The sequence below is a fragment of the Zingiber officinale genome, chromosome 1B (assembly GCF_018446385.1).
Source record: "Zingiber officinale cultivar Zhangliang chromosome 1B, Zo_v1.1, whole genome shotgun sequence".
NCBI lineage: Eukaryota > Viridiplantae > Streptophyta > Magnoliopsida > Zingiberales > Zingiberaceae > Zingiber > Zingiber officinale.
Window position 1 is genome coordinate 56,864,422 of NC_055986.1, and position 17,429 is coordinate 56,881,850.

The following is a 17,429-nucleotide window of genomic DNA, read 5'->3' on the forward strand; positions in this document are numbered from 1 at the left end:
TAATGAGAAGAAGTTGTTGCCTCCTAGATTGCATCAGATGATAACCTGGGAGATCCTTTCACTAAGGCCCTTAAGGCAAGAGCTTTTGATGGGCATGTTGAAGGGTTGGGAATCAGATGTATGGCAGGGTATATGGAAGCATAGTCTTTTAGTATAAGTGGGAGATTGTTAGAGTGTATACTAAAAATCTAGCTTTTTGTATAAATATATAAGAATCACATTGGTCAAATGTCTACATTTATGCTAAGTGTAGTTGTCCATTTAATTTATATTGAAGATAACATGGTGTGAGGAGACACACAGAAGTTCATGTTATCAGTTCCTTATAAATTATAAACAGTTGTTCACAACCAAAATAGAATGGGGCAAACCATTGGAGTGGTTATAATGTAATTAGGTATTAGTTTATCTTGACTAATAAATTACACTAGTACACTATGAGTGTATTGAGAAAGACCATTTGAGGTAGTATCTTTTTATACTAACTATATAAAAGAATAATACCTCTGTTATTATGGAAGTATGTTCTCTTAATCAAGATATAATAACAAACACATATACTTAATAGTTATTTCTTTGATTTATCAAAGGGTGTGATTTAGCTCGTTAAATCAATAGACCCGATAAGTTAGGAAATAATATTATTTATATGGTGTGTTGTTGATTATAGAATGAAACTGTGTCATAGTAATCTAGGTTGATGATGTCCCCTTGAGGAGCTCATAAGGATTGTCATGTAAACCCTGCAGGTGGACCTAGTCCGACATGACAATGAAGTTGAGTGGTACTACTCTTTGAGCTAGATATTAATTAAGTAAGTTGTCAGTAACTTATTTAATTAATGGACATTCTATATCTTAAACACAGGGAGACTAACACACTCATGATAAGAAGGAGCCCGTATAGTAATATGGGATTGGTGCGGTAGTTCAATAATAACTCTTTAGTGGTATGAGTTATTATTGATTAACTCAAGTTGGGTGTTCGGGGCAAGCACTGGAAGCTCAAGTTCTTCGGGAGACCAAAACCAATTCCTCCTCTCGGTCCCTATTGTAGTCTCTTAATTATAAAGTCTTATACCCACCTAAACTCAACTTCTTACCCACCTTAAGGTGGTCGGCCAAACCTAGCTTGGAGCCCAAGTTAGGGCCGGCCAAACTAAGGCTAGATGGGTTCAGGTGGTGGCCAGCCCTAGCTTGGAGTCCAAGTCGGGTGGCCGGCCATATTAGATTAAAAGTAGTTTTATTTTTTAAAATCTTTTCTTATGTGGAAGCCATGGTTTTAAAAGAAAGTTTAAAATTCAAGTCTTTCCTTTTATAGCTTTCTACAAAAGATTAAGAGAAAGATTTGATATCTTTCCTTATTTGTAGTTAAAAGGAAGATTTTAATTTTTGATAAAACTTTCCTTTTTGTAACCATCTTCATGGTTTTAAAAGAGAGTTTTAAAATTATAAATCTTTCCTTTTATAGCTTTCCACAAAAGATTAAGAGAAATGTTCGATATCTTTCCTTATTTGTAGTTAAAAGAAAAGATTTTAATTTTTGATAAAATTTTCCTTTTTGTAACCATCCTCATGGTTTTAAAAGAGAGTTTTAAAATTATAAATCTTTCCTTTTATAGCTTTCTACAAAAGATTAAAAGAAAGATTTGATATCTTTCCTTATTTGTAGTTGAAAAGGAAGATTTTAATTTTGGAGAAAACTTTCCTTGTAACCATCCACATATTTTAAAAGAGATATTTTAATTTATAAAAGTTTCCTTTTATAACCAACCATGAAGGGAATTTAAAAGAGAAATTTTTATTTTAAAAATTTCTAGAAACAAATAAGGAAGTTTTAATTTTGTGTTCAAAACTTTCCTTGTTTGGAGCATAATGAGGTGGTCGGCCATAGCAAGATTAAAAGGAAATTTTAATTAAATTTTCTTTTATTGGCAAGGAAAATAAGGAAGTTTTAATTAAAACTTTCCTTATTTGCCAAGACCAAGGAATATAAAAAAGAGGGTAGAGGTGTCTTACCTTAGAACAATGTATCTATTATTCCTCTCTTCTCTTCCTTGGTGGTGGCCGGCCCTCATCCTTTCTCCTTCTCCTATTCTTCTTCCTTGGTGGCCGGCAGCATCTCATCTCAAGGAGCTTGGTGGTGGCCAGATCTTGCTAGAGAAAGAAGTTGAGATAGGAGGCATTGTTTCTTAGCATCCCTTGGAGCTTGGTTGGTGGCCGAAAGTTCTTCATTTCTTAGAGATTGTTGGTGGCTGAAACTTGCTTGGAGAAGGAGGCTTGGGTGGATTCTTGTCTTGGTAGATCATCGCCCACATGACGTCCAAGATAAGAACAAGAATACAATAGAAGATCGTGAGGTCTATAAGCTACAAAGAAAGGTATAACTAGTTGTCTTATTCCGCATCATACTAGTTTTCTTTGTATGGATTTTGAAATACCAAACACAAGAGGCTAACGTTTCTAGGTTTCGGATTTATGATTCGAATTTGTGTCTCTTTTGTTTTTCGATCTTGTGATTCGATTGTTCTTATTGGGTAAACCTAGGGTTACTATAAGGAGATTAAATATTGAATTTCGTTGAAAGGCTTTGTCTAGGAAGTGGTGGATGCTCTCATAACCAAGAAGGCCTAGTGCCTCACCATGTTTAACCTGGAAGCCGATCTCTGAAATAAATATTTAATCAAATTTGTAACATAGGTGGATTTAGATCAATAATGTTAAACATCATTTGTGATCCAAGTCTAAACCTCTAAGAATAGATAAATTGAATTTGGAGTCAATAATGTTAAGTTCTGTTTGTGATTCCAAATTTAATTTTTAAAGAACACAATAGGTTGTTAGGAAAGGTTCGAGACTTATACAAAATTTTTGTACAGGGGAACCGGTACGATATTCCGAGAAGCGACCAACAACTAAGACTTTAGGGGTTTTATAGGATCATTTCTTTTGGCCTCATATGAAACGTGACATGGAGAGAATTTGTGGGAAGTGCATCACTTGCAAACAAGCTAAATCTAAATTAAAACCTCATGACTTGTATACTCCTTTTCCTATACTTAGTGAACCTTGGATTGATATTTCAGTGGACTTTATTTTGGGATTACCCCAGACCAAGAGGGGGACAGATTAAATTTTTGTCGTAGTAGATAGGTTTTCCAAAATAGCACATTTCCTTCCATGTCATAAAATCGATGATGAATCGCATAGCTGAATTGTTCTTTAAAGAGGTTATTAGATTGCATGACATGCCTAGGACCATTGTATCTAATAGAGATGCAAAGGTTTTGAGTTATTTTTAGAAGACTTTGTGGGGGAAATTAGGAACTAAATTATTATTCTCTACTACTTGTCACCTCCAAACTGATGGGAAAACTAAAGTGGTCAATCAGACTTTGTCCTTTTTACTCCATATGATCATTAACAAGAATTTGAGAATATGGGAAGATTATCTATCTCATGTTAAATTTGCTTACAATAGAAGCATACATTCTGTGACTCAATTTTCTCTATCTGAAATTGTTTATGGTTTCAATCCCTTGTCACCATTAGATTTGATTCCTTTGGCTGTAAATGAGCATATAAACTTAGATGGCAAGCAGAAGGCTGAATTCATAAAGAAGATTCATGAACTAGCATGACTGAATATTGAGAAAATGACCTACCAATATATGCAACAAGCTAACAAGGGGAGCAAGAAAATTGTGTTTGAACCGGAAGAATGAGTTTAGTTACACCTCTAAAAGGAGCGATTTCTAGACAAACATCATTCTAAACTTCTACCTCAAGGGGATGACCCATTTCAAGTATTGGAACACATTAATGATAATGTCTACAAACTTAAACTACCAGGTGAGTATGGTGTACATTCTACTTTTAATATTGCTTATTTGTCCCCGTTTGATGCAGGTAATGATTTGAGGGCAAATCCTTTTCAAGAAAGAGAAGAATGATGTATGCTCAAGGGCTAAAGCTACGAGAGATCATTTGTCACTTATGGAATGCCCAATTATAAGACTTCGGGAAAAGCGTTTCAAGGAAGCGCTAAATGAGTTATTCAAATAACATTGGGCTGACTATAAGCAAGGGGAGACCAAGATAATCCCAACTTCTAGTCATGGCCTAATCCACATAATCGGGTGTATCTATCCATGAATTAGTTGTGCATAACAGAAGAATGCTAATAAGCATAGGAACTCATTCATGCTTGAATACTTAAGTATTTTAGATTGCTTACATGAGGCATGCGACATTGGGACTCTAATTGTGCATGCATTTATTTTATTTTGGGTTCGTAGATAGCTTTCATGAGGCATAAAACATTGGGACTCTAATTATTCATGCCTTTATTTTGTTTTGAGTTCCTAGATTGCTTGCATGAGGCATGCGACATTGGAACTCTAATTGTGCATGCATTTATTTTGTACTCTTCCTTGTTCACTCCCATTATATAAGGGAGGGACATCTTAATATAAAGTAAGTTGGTTTTTGGTGAGATTTGTGTGCCCTCTTAGTTCTTGAAAGAACTTCTGAACTTATTGAGTTTACTCTCATGGCATTCAATCTATCGAAACTTATCACCCTTGGTTGACATTTTCTTTTCCTTCGTAGGCTTAGTTCATGCCAGTTCTTGGTTAATGGTCAAGGCTCACACTCTTATCCTCTAGTTCCTAGAGTTCTATCCATCTTTGTATCAGGTTCTATCACATTTGTTGGTGGGGTTCGTATCATAGTAGATCATTGACAAAGGGCGAAGTGGTCCTACGAGTAGGCAATGGGTGCAAGAGTTGTTACTATCGCTGTAAAAACATATTCTTTATCTTTGCCCACTGGACTTGTTTTAGAACTAGAAGAGTGCTATTATGTGTCCGCCTTAACTAAGAACATTATCTCTGATTCTTATTTAGACAAGAGAGGATTCTCATTTATAATAAAGGACAAATGTTGTTTTATTTATTTCAATGAAATATTCTATTATAGTGCACATCTTATGAATGACCTCTATATTCTAGACTTTGAAAATTGAATTTATAACATAATACAAAATAGGTCAAATCTAATGATTCAAACTAAACTTATCTCTGGCATTGTCGCTTGGGTTACATAAATGAGAGTCACATATTCCAACTATATAAGGATGGGCTTTTGCACTCATTTTATTTTGAATCATATGAGGTATATGAATCTTGTCTTCAAGACAAGATGACTAAGACTCCTTTTAGTGGACATAATGAAAGAGTTAATGACTTATTAGGACTCATACATACTAATGTATATGACCCTTTTAAAATATCAACTGGAGGAGGCTATTAGTATTTCATTACTTTTACTAATGATATATGTCAGTACGGCTATGTGTATCTGGTGAGACATAATTCAGAATCCTTTGAAAAGTTCAAAGAATTTAAAAATTAAGTACAAAATCAACTTGGTAAGCATATTAAGATACTTCGATCAGATCAAGGTGGGGAATACCTTAGTCAAGAATCTCATGACCATCTCTTTGAGTGTGAGATCATATCTCAACTCACTCCACCTGGAATACCATAATGGAATGGTGTATCAGAAAGGAAAAAATCGAACTTTATTAGATATGGTATGATCGATGATGAGTCAAATAGAACTTCCTATTTCCTTCTGGGAGCATGCTCTATAGATGGCCACTTTTACACTTAATCACATCCCACCTAAGGTCGTCATAAAAACACCATATACAATATGGACTGGGAAGAGTCCCAAGATGTCTTTCATGAAGATTTGGGGATGTGAGGCTTACATTTCACGGCAAGTTTCAGATAAACTAGGACCCAAATCGAGCAAGTGCTACTTTGTAGGATATCCCAAGAAAATAAAGGAATATTACTTCTATAATCCCACATAAGGCAAAGTGTTTGTTACCAAAACTGGTGTCTTTCTAGAAAGGGAATTTATTTTTAGAATAACTAGTGGAAGCAAAGTTGATCTTGAAGAAATTCAAGATACACAAACTAGCATCGACTCCTTGATGGAAAATGAACAGGTGCTACAAGAGGTTGTGGATCATGATTTTATTACAACGCAAGAAGTTGTGGAGTAACAACTATTACTAACGACGAAGTCGTGCCCTTCGCTTGTCCTCAAGCAAAACCCACAATCTAGATTTATGTGTGTAGATGATATGTAATAATCTCTAATGAATCAATATAAACTTATCATATAGTTTCATTGATGAGCATGATATAAAAATTATTTGAGTGTGACCTAAGTAGAAGTTCTCCATGATCAGTGAATAAGTAGCTTAACTTTCTCAAGTGTCAATCTCTAAGCCTAGTCAATTTTTCATTTAACCGTGTTCCTCATACTTCCCGTGATAGGCACTTACCTGCCACACGCAAGGTTCATCCCCCACAAAAATGCTATGCATCGTCTACACAATGTCTCAAAGGAATACTCAGTATCAAGAGAAACATAGCATTTATTTCCCTAGTAACCTAACTCGGTCTCAAAAGGGTGAATTGCTAGTTTCTACTCACGATAACTATTTTTTTATCCCTTATTTTTTTTTCTTCTTTCTTTGAATGTTTGCAAAGTATCAAACTTGAACAAACCTTCATGTTTTTTTTTTTGAGATTTATTTTTTCAAATGAGCTTACATGATCTAAGTTTATCCAGTAACTAAAATGTAGTTAAGAATCACCATAGAAGCAAGAGTACTAGTCCGGTTCTATGAATCATGACTATTTTTAAAAATATCTACCATCAAAGTCAAGTATAACGTGAAGAGATCCTAAAACTATGCCAACATTCAAATTCTTCTAGTAATAACAATGCACACTTCATACTACTATGGATAGGAAAACATAGATCAATAGATAAACTAGCATACCAAATCACACAACATAAATATCTAGATGAAACGTGCAAGCATTTTACTAAGAGGAACAAACAACAATGACATGATGAGCGATGCAACTAGCAAAAATTTCAAAAAGAAATTAGCAAACACTAAGAAGTATGGGAATAACTAAACTAAACTAAACTTAAACATCCCCCCAGACTTAAACTTTTCATCGTTCCAATGAAAACTAGAAATGTAATGTGGAGGAGATTTATGAAGTTTAGAAAAGTTACCAAGTGGTGAGATCCAGATGATTGACACATTCATGTGCTTGAAGATACTCCTCTAACTGATGCTCACATTCCTCCACAACTTTGAAATCTACCAAAAGAAATAGACAAGAAAAATTAAGTGGAGGGATTAGAGTTATTATGAACGAAGTAAAGAAACTAGAAAGAAACTAAAACTAAAATAAAAGCAAGATTGAACTTGGGTTGCCTCCCAAGAAGTGCTTGTTTAAGGTTATTAGCTCGACCCCTTATTAGGCTCATCGATATCGCGATCTTGTCGGAGTGAGAAACTTCCGGACTTTTCTTCCAATGGCCCATGTTATTATGAAGAGAGTTGTCATTATAAGAACAATGTAGTGTATCACCACTCTCTTCATCTTCGTCTCCTTAAAAGTCCTTTCCGGCGGTCAAAGACGGCTCAGATTGAGCTTCCAATTATCGACCTCATGAAAACTTGCACACCAAAAAGGAAAACATACCTCCCACATACATGTTAAATAAGTAAGAAGTAGAACCATATCAAGTTTAGTTAAGCAGTTATACGAAATGGAATCGCATCCAACAAAATCAATCATAGGTACCTCCATAAAATTTTCTAAAAGATCACTAAGAATACTAACCTTGTAGTGCTGAGAAGTACCTAAAAGTTCTAAACAAATGGATGTGACCTCTTCAGAATGTTGTAGTGGTTCTAGCTCTGGTTCGAGTGGTGGTGCCTCTAAAAGTAGTGATTCTTGAAGCTTTGCTTCCATTGCACAAGTCTCTACACATTTATCATCAACCAATTCCATTCTTACAAATTCCATAGTATTAATCGGTTGTGTAATCAATGGAGGTGATTCTTGGGACGTTTCCTCCATAGTACATGCCCCTACACTTTTATCCACCACATCATCATAAAAAATAGTCAAAAGTCACTAATATCAATATTATCGATAGAAGGAACAACCTTATTAGAAATTTGTTTCAATAACCATAGAAATAGGATCTCCCGTTGCACCATTATCTCTTCAGAATCTTGTGTTGTGGTCTTCATCCGACTAGGGGTAGGAATTTTTGAGTTTTGGGAGTCCTCCTAGAGAGTCGGCTCATCTAATTGTGAATGATGTGGTCTATCTAATGATGAATCATCCTGAAACTTTGACGAACTGTGATTTACTTGGGAAGTATGCTCAACATTTTGTATGCAGTTATAGTCTAAATTTTAATGATCCATCCAAAATTTATTGTAATATTGAGGTGGATCAAAGATCTACTGCTGGGATAGTGACTGCTCACTTTGCTATGGAATTAGCTGGGGTTGAAGGTTCTGAATTTGATAATCTCCCCAATTATATCCATAAGTATCAGGAACTTGCTCATATGTATCTTGGTGTTAAGGTTGAACCAAAAACTGAAGTTCCAGAGTATTAGCAGATTTTTGGAAGAAGTGACAAATAGCAGCTAGATGAGATGTGCTACCACACACTCCACAAAGGAAATCAAATTGGTGATCTTCTTATTCATAATTTTCATCAATGGGACTTTCTCTTATGCTCAAGGGTGTGAAAAATTCTCTCAAAGTTCTACTTGACATGTTAGTGCTCAAGATATCTAAAAAAAATTATAAGAAAAACTAAAAATGCAGAATTAAAGACAAGAAATAAAATACATAATGAAAACAAGAAAGAAAATGCAAAAAAGAAAAAGAAAAATATCTAGAGTAACTCATATGCTAATCAACTAATGTTAATCGAAAACTGTCCCCAACAATGACGCCAAAAATTTATTATGCAACCGCAAGTACATGACTTCGTCGTCAGTAATAAAAGATTATCAAACCCATAGGGACTGTTGATTAAGTACTAGTCAACTTCGCACAACAAATTATCTAGATAATCAAAAGTTGCTAGCAAACACTTAAGAGAAAGAAAAGAGAAATGAGTGAGAGAGAAAAGAGCGTAAGTGAATGAAGGGAAATAGATACTAGGATTTAGGTTTCGTTGCGATGCTAGTTAATGCCCCTATGCATTGTTCATCTACCTAACTCCATACTTACACTCATGTAGGAATTCTAACTAAAGTCCGGTACTATCGCACGAAGATCGCACCGAAGAGTTTACCCAAATTCTATCGTCATTAAGTAGAAGAGGTAATTTAGGAAGTCCGAATAGGGAACATCCTTCTATCACCAGGGCCCACGGTCCATGTTCCTAGATTATATAGATCAATTCCTAATGGTAGATTAATGCAATTAAGTAGAAGAGGTAATTTAGGAAGTCCGATTATAGGGAACATCCTTCTCACACAAGGGCCCACGATCCACGTTCCTGGATTACCCAAGTCACTTTCTAACATTAATTTGGGAGAACCCTTTAAACTCTAATTAGTTTTCTAGTAGAGAGTTGATCCCCGTTTCAAGAAATTGCCGTAGAAAGTAAGGTACACATTCTATCACAAGGTCCCATGATCTTACATTCCAAGGCTCTTCCTTTACATGGTGATCTAAACCCTACATCTACATGGATTTACTTCACACACATTTCGTTAAACGCATACAAGGCACAACACACATAGATGATGATATAAACACTTCATTGCATAGGAAAATATCCAAATACATAATTCATACATCACAACTACTTCCTACATCCTAGATCTAGATATCTACTCCATTACAAGGGAATTACAACCAAAGATGATAAGTAAAGCAAACCACGACTCAATACATGGAGATCGAGAGAAGAGAATGCTTATCTTTGAAGCGTAGCATCCTTGGAAGCACTCCCTTACTCCGGAGGAGGACGGATCGACGAAGATGAAGGAGATCTAGGGCCTCTCCAAAGGGGAGAACCCTTTCCCAAGGAATGGGGGTGAGCCCCAAGCCAAAGATAAGTGAAAAGGGGAGAAAACCCCCTTTTATAGAGCATGTCATGGGCACCACACAACCTGTGACACGGTGATAATCATGATTTTACTGTATTATTTTGATTCATACATGCATGGTTTGATGTTATGTTCATAGATAAAACTTATATTTGCATCACATTTCATGCATTGTCTTTATTCTTGGACTTAATTGTAAATTATCTTATTTTTGTGTTATTTGATGCTAATATTTGATTCTTATTTTGTAGGCATCAAGGGATCTTGGATTTGGATCTATTCGAACAGAATTTGTGCTCGAATCAGAGTTTAAACGAGAAGATCAAGCTGCGGAGCATTATGGACCGTTCATCAAATATTAGACATATCTGAACCATTCATTGAAGATCTGGTCCATCCGACCTAAGGGAGAGTAGATCCAGACCCTTGATCAAGACCAATACATTCGGATCAGATTTTAGGCGATCTTTCACCGTTGATTCAGCTCTGAAGCATCACAGCCATTCATTCAGATCTCATATCTGATTTAAACCGAGAGGCTAAAGCTACAGTAGCTTCCTCGTTAATCTCTTCCGCACAGTGTTCGCGTCGCGCGGCATCTTCGGCGATTTTCGACCCCATTTTCCATCTTCGATCATCTTCTCAGGCGACATCCTCAGTGCAGATCTTCAAGGCAACTGAATTTTGATCATCTGGAGCCATCGGCGGGTGTTCCCTCCAGCGGAATTCTACTTTTGGTGTTCCTCTGTTCTCCTCAGATTTAGCGACGTTCTTCCAATTTGTGGTATCCCTTTCCATCAGAAACACTTGGCGGCGTTCCTCCGGCGTTTCTGAGCTTCATCCGACGACAATCCGTAATCCACAACTCCCATCCAGATTCTGAGATCCAGATTTCCAACATTCCGGATTTTCAGCCATATCTTAGGTTTTGGGTTGTTTCCAGCTTTATTTTCCTATTTTGTATCAAATTTCTTGTATAAAAGTCTTGTAAACTCTTGAACTCCAATTTGCACAGCAAATTGTTGATTTCAATTTCTTCATATTCTAGACTTTGTATCAATTTATCACTATTTATTCCCAGAAGACTTCAATACTTCTTCATCTTGTCTCTTAAAATCCTTTTACAATGCATATCCATGAACTTTCCAGTTTCCAGCAGCTCTAACTCATCACAATTCTCTTCCCAAATTAGCACAGAAATGCCACATTACATGTGCTGTGTAATTCTACATTTTCCGAATTCTTAATCTCTGTCTATTTCTGTCATCTTAGCAAACATTCCTTTTTGTTTTCATTTGTTCCATTTTAGATCTGGAATTCCATTGCCTTGAATTCAGTATTACTCACAACTTGAAGTCCATCTCTGTCTTCTTCTATTCTTCTCATCATCCGGTATCATCCTTCACTGCTATCAAATTTCATTGCTCTTCATCTTTTCAATAAAATACAACTTGTAGAAGTTAATGATACCTGAATTCCATTTGTTGCTTCACGCTACAAAACTTCATGTACTTCTCCTTTTCCTGATTTCATTTCTGAATTTTTTTAATACTCCCATAGCTCTCAACTTTTACAGAATTTCCCAGTTCTGCATTTATCTCACAGAATTCTTAATTCCAGATTGGTACACTTGATATCAACATCTGATGTTACTACTTTCTCACTTCAAGTGCAACTTTAGAATCCAGCAATTTGATACTTTCAGAATTCTGTCCAGCAGGTTTGTAAAGAATGGAAAGGAAGTAAACCACAATTGCTCACTGTTTAAAGTACTCATTGCTGCCCTTTTCTTCAACTTTCCCAAGTAAATGATACTATGTTCAAGTACTTCATTGATGAAATAATTCAGCATATTCTTATTTTGCATATCCCATGAAAGATAAGCATACCATTTGTTTTCAGCATATTTTGCAGATACAGAACTGATGTAGAATGCACCTCCATATTCAACTCTGCACTTCAATTTCTGCAGATTTCCAAAGCTCTATAAAAATTGACCATAGCATCATTTTCTGGAATTCCAATCTGTTCACAATACTTCTTCTCACAATCAAATGTATCAATTATTGAAACAATGACACGCGGCCAACTTAATCCACTGAGCTTCCTCTATTCTTGCAGAATTCACTTTCTCCAACAAAACAAAAGAACTCAATCAAAGACTAAACACCTCCCCCACACTTAATCTTTTGTCCGTCCCGGTCAAAATAAAATCATCACATAATATCTAAGGTAACCACATCCAAAGAAATAAGACATGAGAAAAGAATAAAGATATGATGATTCATGACAAAAAAAAATAGCAAAGATAATTGTGGGCAATAGGATAATGGAGTAAACTTCATAAAGATGACTCAATACTATTTTAGTGGTATTAAACAGATTTAAAGCAAGTTCTAGAGTGAAATAAGCCACAAGTGCATCACTCAAATAGGCTCAAACCTCACTAGGTAAATAAGAGTTATCATATCATTCCATCAATCAAGAATCCATCACTTAGTATTAACCTCATGCAATCCTAGAGTTCATTCATGCCATAAAATCTCTAAACTCAATAATCAAATTTAACATTCCTTTTCAAACCCCTAAAAATGATACAAAGAATTATCAAAAGGAGGAAGTACCATTTATTGCTAAAATAAAGACTAGCAAACTTAAGGAAAGGGTAACGACAATGAACATAAAACCTAAAATCCGAAATAAAACCCATGTATGCATAAAAACTACTAATGAGACTAAAAATTTATTAATGAAAAAAAGAAAAGTCAAAATGAAACCGAAACTTTACCTAAAGAAATAAGAAGACTACTAGCACCCTAAAATTTATTCATTTTCAAATAAAAAGAGATAGAGTGAAACTCCCCTTTAACTCGGGTAGATAGCATCAATATGGTCCATTTCCTCCACCACCAAACCATTAACTCCTTCATGAAACTTCTTAAGCCTATGCCCATTCACTTTAAAAATCTGGCCAGTAGACATTTCCTGAATCTCAACCACTCCATAAGAGAAAACATTAGTAACACAAAAAGGCTCTTCCCATCTAGATCTCAACTTACCTTTTATCAATTTGAGACGAGATCGATATAGAAGTCCTTTGTCACCAATTTGGAATTCTTTCACCTCAATTTGTTTATCATGAAATCTTTTGGTCTTTTCTTTATAGATCCGTGAGTTCTCATAAGCTTCCAATCTAATCTCTTCAAGTTCTTGAAGTTGCAATTTCCTTTCTTCTCCAACCGTGCTGCAATCAAAGTTGCATGCTTTAACTGCCCAATACGCCCTATGCTTAATCTCCATGGGTAGATGACAAGCTTTTCCGTACACAATCTTGTATGGAGACATTCCTAAAGGGGTCTTGAAAGTAGTCATATAAGCCCACAGTGCATCATCAAGTCTTTTGCTCTAGTCCTTCCTATCCGGTCCCACAGTCTTTTCAAGAATTGTTTTTACTTCCCTGTTAGACATCTTTGCTTGCCCATTTGTTTGAGGATGATAAGATGTAGAAACTTTGTGTGTAACCCCATACTTATGTAGCAAAGCTTGCATGTGTCTGTTACAAAAATGAGACCCTTGATCACTTATGATCGCCCTAGGTACTCCAAACCTGCAAAATATGTGAGACCTGACAAAGCTAAGAACAACAGAAGAATCATCAGTCCGAGTGGGAATGGCCTCCACCCATTTGGAAACATAATCAACTACCAATAAAATATATGCAAATCCAAAAGAGACAGGAAATGGACCCATAAAGTCAATACCCCAAATATCAAAAATCTCACAAAATAATATGAATTGTTGAGGTATTTCATTTTTAAGTCCTATGGTCCCAGTTCGTTGACACCTATTACATGTTCTATAAAAAGCATAAGCATCACGAAAAAGGGTAGGTCAGTACAAACCACATTCTAATACTTTCCTAGCAGTTCATTGTGGTCCAAAATGTCCCCACACTCAAAAGAATGACAAAAAGTAAGTACAGACTAAAACTCATAATCAGGTATGCATCTCCTAATGATCTGATCACTATAAAATTTCTACAAATAAGGATCATCCCAAACATAGAATTTTGAATCACTTTTTAATTCATCTTTTTGAGCTTTTGAAAATTGTTTGGGATAAATATGTGCTACCAAGAAATTAACTAGATCTACATATCATGGTGACTCACCATGCAGCTGTAGAAGCTACATCCTTCTGAAGCCTCCTTCAATATGTCAAAAGCCTCTTTACACCTCTGATTAAAATGAAACATAACATCCTTCTGAAGCAACTGAGATAAGGGCAGAGCAATCTTACTGAAGTCCCTAATAAATCTCCTATAGAATCTTGCATAGCCAAGAAAAGCTTAAACATCCCGCACGCATGCGGGGTAAGATAAAGAAGATATAGCGCTAACTTTAGCAGGATCTACTTCAATGCCCTTCCTAGAGACTATATGACCTAAAACTATGTCATGTTCTACCATAAAGTGACACTTTTCAAAATTTAAAACCAAATCAGTGTCAATGCATCGACTCAAAACTCGAGACAAATTTTCCAAACATGCATCAAAAGATAAGCCATAGACAGAAAAGTCATCCATAAACACTTCCATGCATTGCTCTAATAAATCACCAAAAATACTCACCATGCATCACTGAAAAGTCCCTGGAGCATTGCACAGTCCGAATGGCATCTGACGATACGCGAATGTACCGAAAGGGTAAGTAAAGGTAGTCTTCTCCTGGTCATCTAGGTCGATACAAATCTGAAAATAACTAGTGTAACCATCGAGGAAGCAATAATGTGATTTACCTGTCAGTCTCTCCAACATTAGATCAATCAAAGGCAATGGATAATGATCCTTTCAACTTACTTGGTTTAGCTTCCTGCAGTCCACACAAACTCTCCAAGAATTCTTCACTCTCGTCGGCACCAATTCATTTTCTTCATTAGCTACCACTGTCACCCCTGATTTCTTCGGAACCACATGGATGGGACTTACCCATTTACTATCAGAAATCAAATAAATAATGTTTGCCTGTAAGAGTCTAGTCACCTCTTTCTTTACCACATCCAAGATCAAAGGGTTCAGTTGTCTCTGTGGCTGTCTCACCGGTTTCACATCCTCCTCCAAATAAATTCTGTGCATGCAAATAGAAGGACTGATCCTAGGAATATCTGCAGAGTCCATCCAATGGCCTTTCTATGCTGTCTCAGAATCTCTAACAATCTTTTATCCTGATCTGGTTTCAAATTCTAAGCTATAATGACAGCTAGCTACTGATTCTCTCCTAAATAAGCATATTTCAAATGTTGAGGCAATGGCTTTAACTCATCCTGCGTCTGATCAATAGTAGGTGATCCTAGGGGTAATGCTGCTGAGCACTCTCCTACACATACTTCTTCTTCTCTGAGCGATTCTAGGGGTAATGCTTCTCCTAAACAACCCCCTACGCATTCACCTGAACTAGCATTCACTCTCATATCTGAGATATCCTCCAACAATGAAGAAAATTCATTACCTTGATCAGCATCAGTAGTATCTGAATCTAAATTAATTTTCGAAGAAAATCCATGCCATCCAGCTCCTCTGAGATATCCAAGCTAAGTATAGAATGATCCTCTCTAGGATGCTTCATAGCCTCAAAAATGCTGAAACGAACCACTATATCTCCTATCTCCATGGAGAGAGTTCCTGCATGTACATCAATCTTTGTTCTCGTAGTCTTCAAGAATGGACATCCAAGAATAAGTGGAGACCTGTTTGCAAGCACACCACCCTCCATATCTAAGATATAAAAATTTGCAAGAAAAATTAACTCCCTCACTTTCACCAATACATCCTCTATCAAACCAACTGGGTGTGCTTGACTTCAATTAGCTAATTGAATCACTACACCTGTAGGTTGCAGAGGTCCAATTCTTAATGATTGAAAACTGATTTTGGCATCACATTTATAGAGGCTCCAAGATCTAACATTGCATCCTCAAAAATACAATCTCCTATAACACAAGGTACTGTGAAAACTCCTGGATCTTCACATTTCTGAGGAACTGGCTGAAGTAATGCTGAGACATTTTTCCCCATACTAATCAATTAATTTCCCTTCAATTTCTTCTTGTGCACACAAAGATCCTTGAGGAATTTGGCATATTTCTGAATTTGTTTGATCATGGTTAGCAAAGGCACATTCACTTCAACCTTGCTGAAAAACTTCACAAAATCTTGATATTCTCTAGCCTTTTCTTCCTCTATATATTTTCTTGGTTGTATACTTCTTCGAGGGAAAGGTAGAGGAATAGAAGGCTCAGCTACTTGCTGGTGAAGATTCTTGCTCAGATTCTGTGCTGAAGTTTAAGCTGAATGGTCAACTGCTGTTGAATTAAATTTCAAGCCGAAATCTGCTGTATCAGATTGAGTAAGTTCTAAAATTACAGGTTGAGTAAAATGTTGCTGATCAGCTCTAGTAGAACCATTGTGAAGTTGAATCTGCAGCTGGTCTGGGTAAGCTTTGCTGTGATCCAGCTGATAAATTCTGATTTGGTTCTAAAATTGTTTTACCACTTCGCAGAGTTAATGCACTTACATTTCCCTTAGGATTTGGATGAGATTGTGAAGGCAATTGCCTAGATCCTTGGTTTTGCATCTGATTAATGTTACTAGCCAGCTGCCCAATCTGTCTTTCAATGTTTTGCAGTGTTGTATCAGTCCTCTGCTAATGTTGCTATTGTTGTATCATTTGCTGCTGCTGTTGCAACATTTGCTACATCAAATCTTCTATTTTTGAGCGGCTAAAGTTGTTCTGAAATTTCATTGATCTCAGGCTTGCAGAAGATGCCATTGGCTGCTGAAATTGGTGCTGGTTTGCATTATTTGGCTGCTGAAAATTCTACACAGGTTGTTGAAACTGCTGAAATTAGTTTGTTGATTCTGTGGGTTCTGAAATGATGGCTGAGTAATCTGATTTTGTGGTGGCTATTGATAAAATGTGTTCTCATACCTCAAATTAGGGTGATCCTTCCATCCCAGATTGTAAGTTGAAGAATTGGGATCGTATTTATGTTGTTGATATTGAGGTCTTGAGATGGATGTAACAGATTCATCTTGATGTAGGTTAGGACAATAATCCGAAGAGTGATCTTGGCTTGAACAAATTCCACATACTTTTATCATTGGTAAAGGAAAATTTGAAACTTGACAAGAATTTTACAATGCCATTTGCTTCACGAGAGAGGTCAACTCTTGCAAATGGTTCCTAATTTCTTGTTGCTCAGTTGAGACCAAATGAGTTTCATTAACCACTCTAGTACCAAGAGCTCTACTCTCAAATTGCTGTAAATTTTCTGTCATATTTGAAATAAGTTCTCTTGCTTTATTTGGAGTCTTATTCACCAAAGCTCCTCCAGCTGCTGCATCTATCATACTCCTATCCATGGGAAGTAGACCCTCATAAAAATATTGAACAAGAAGTT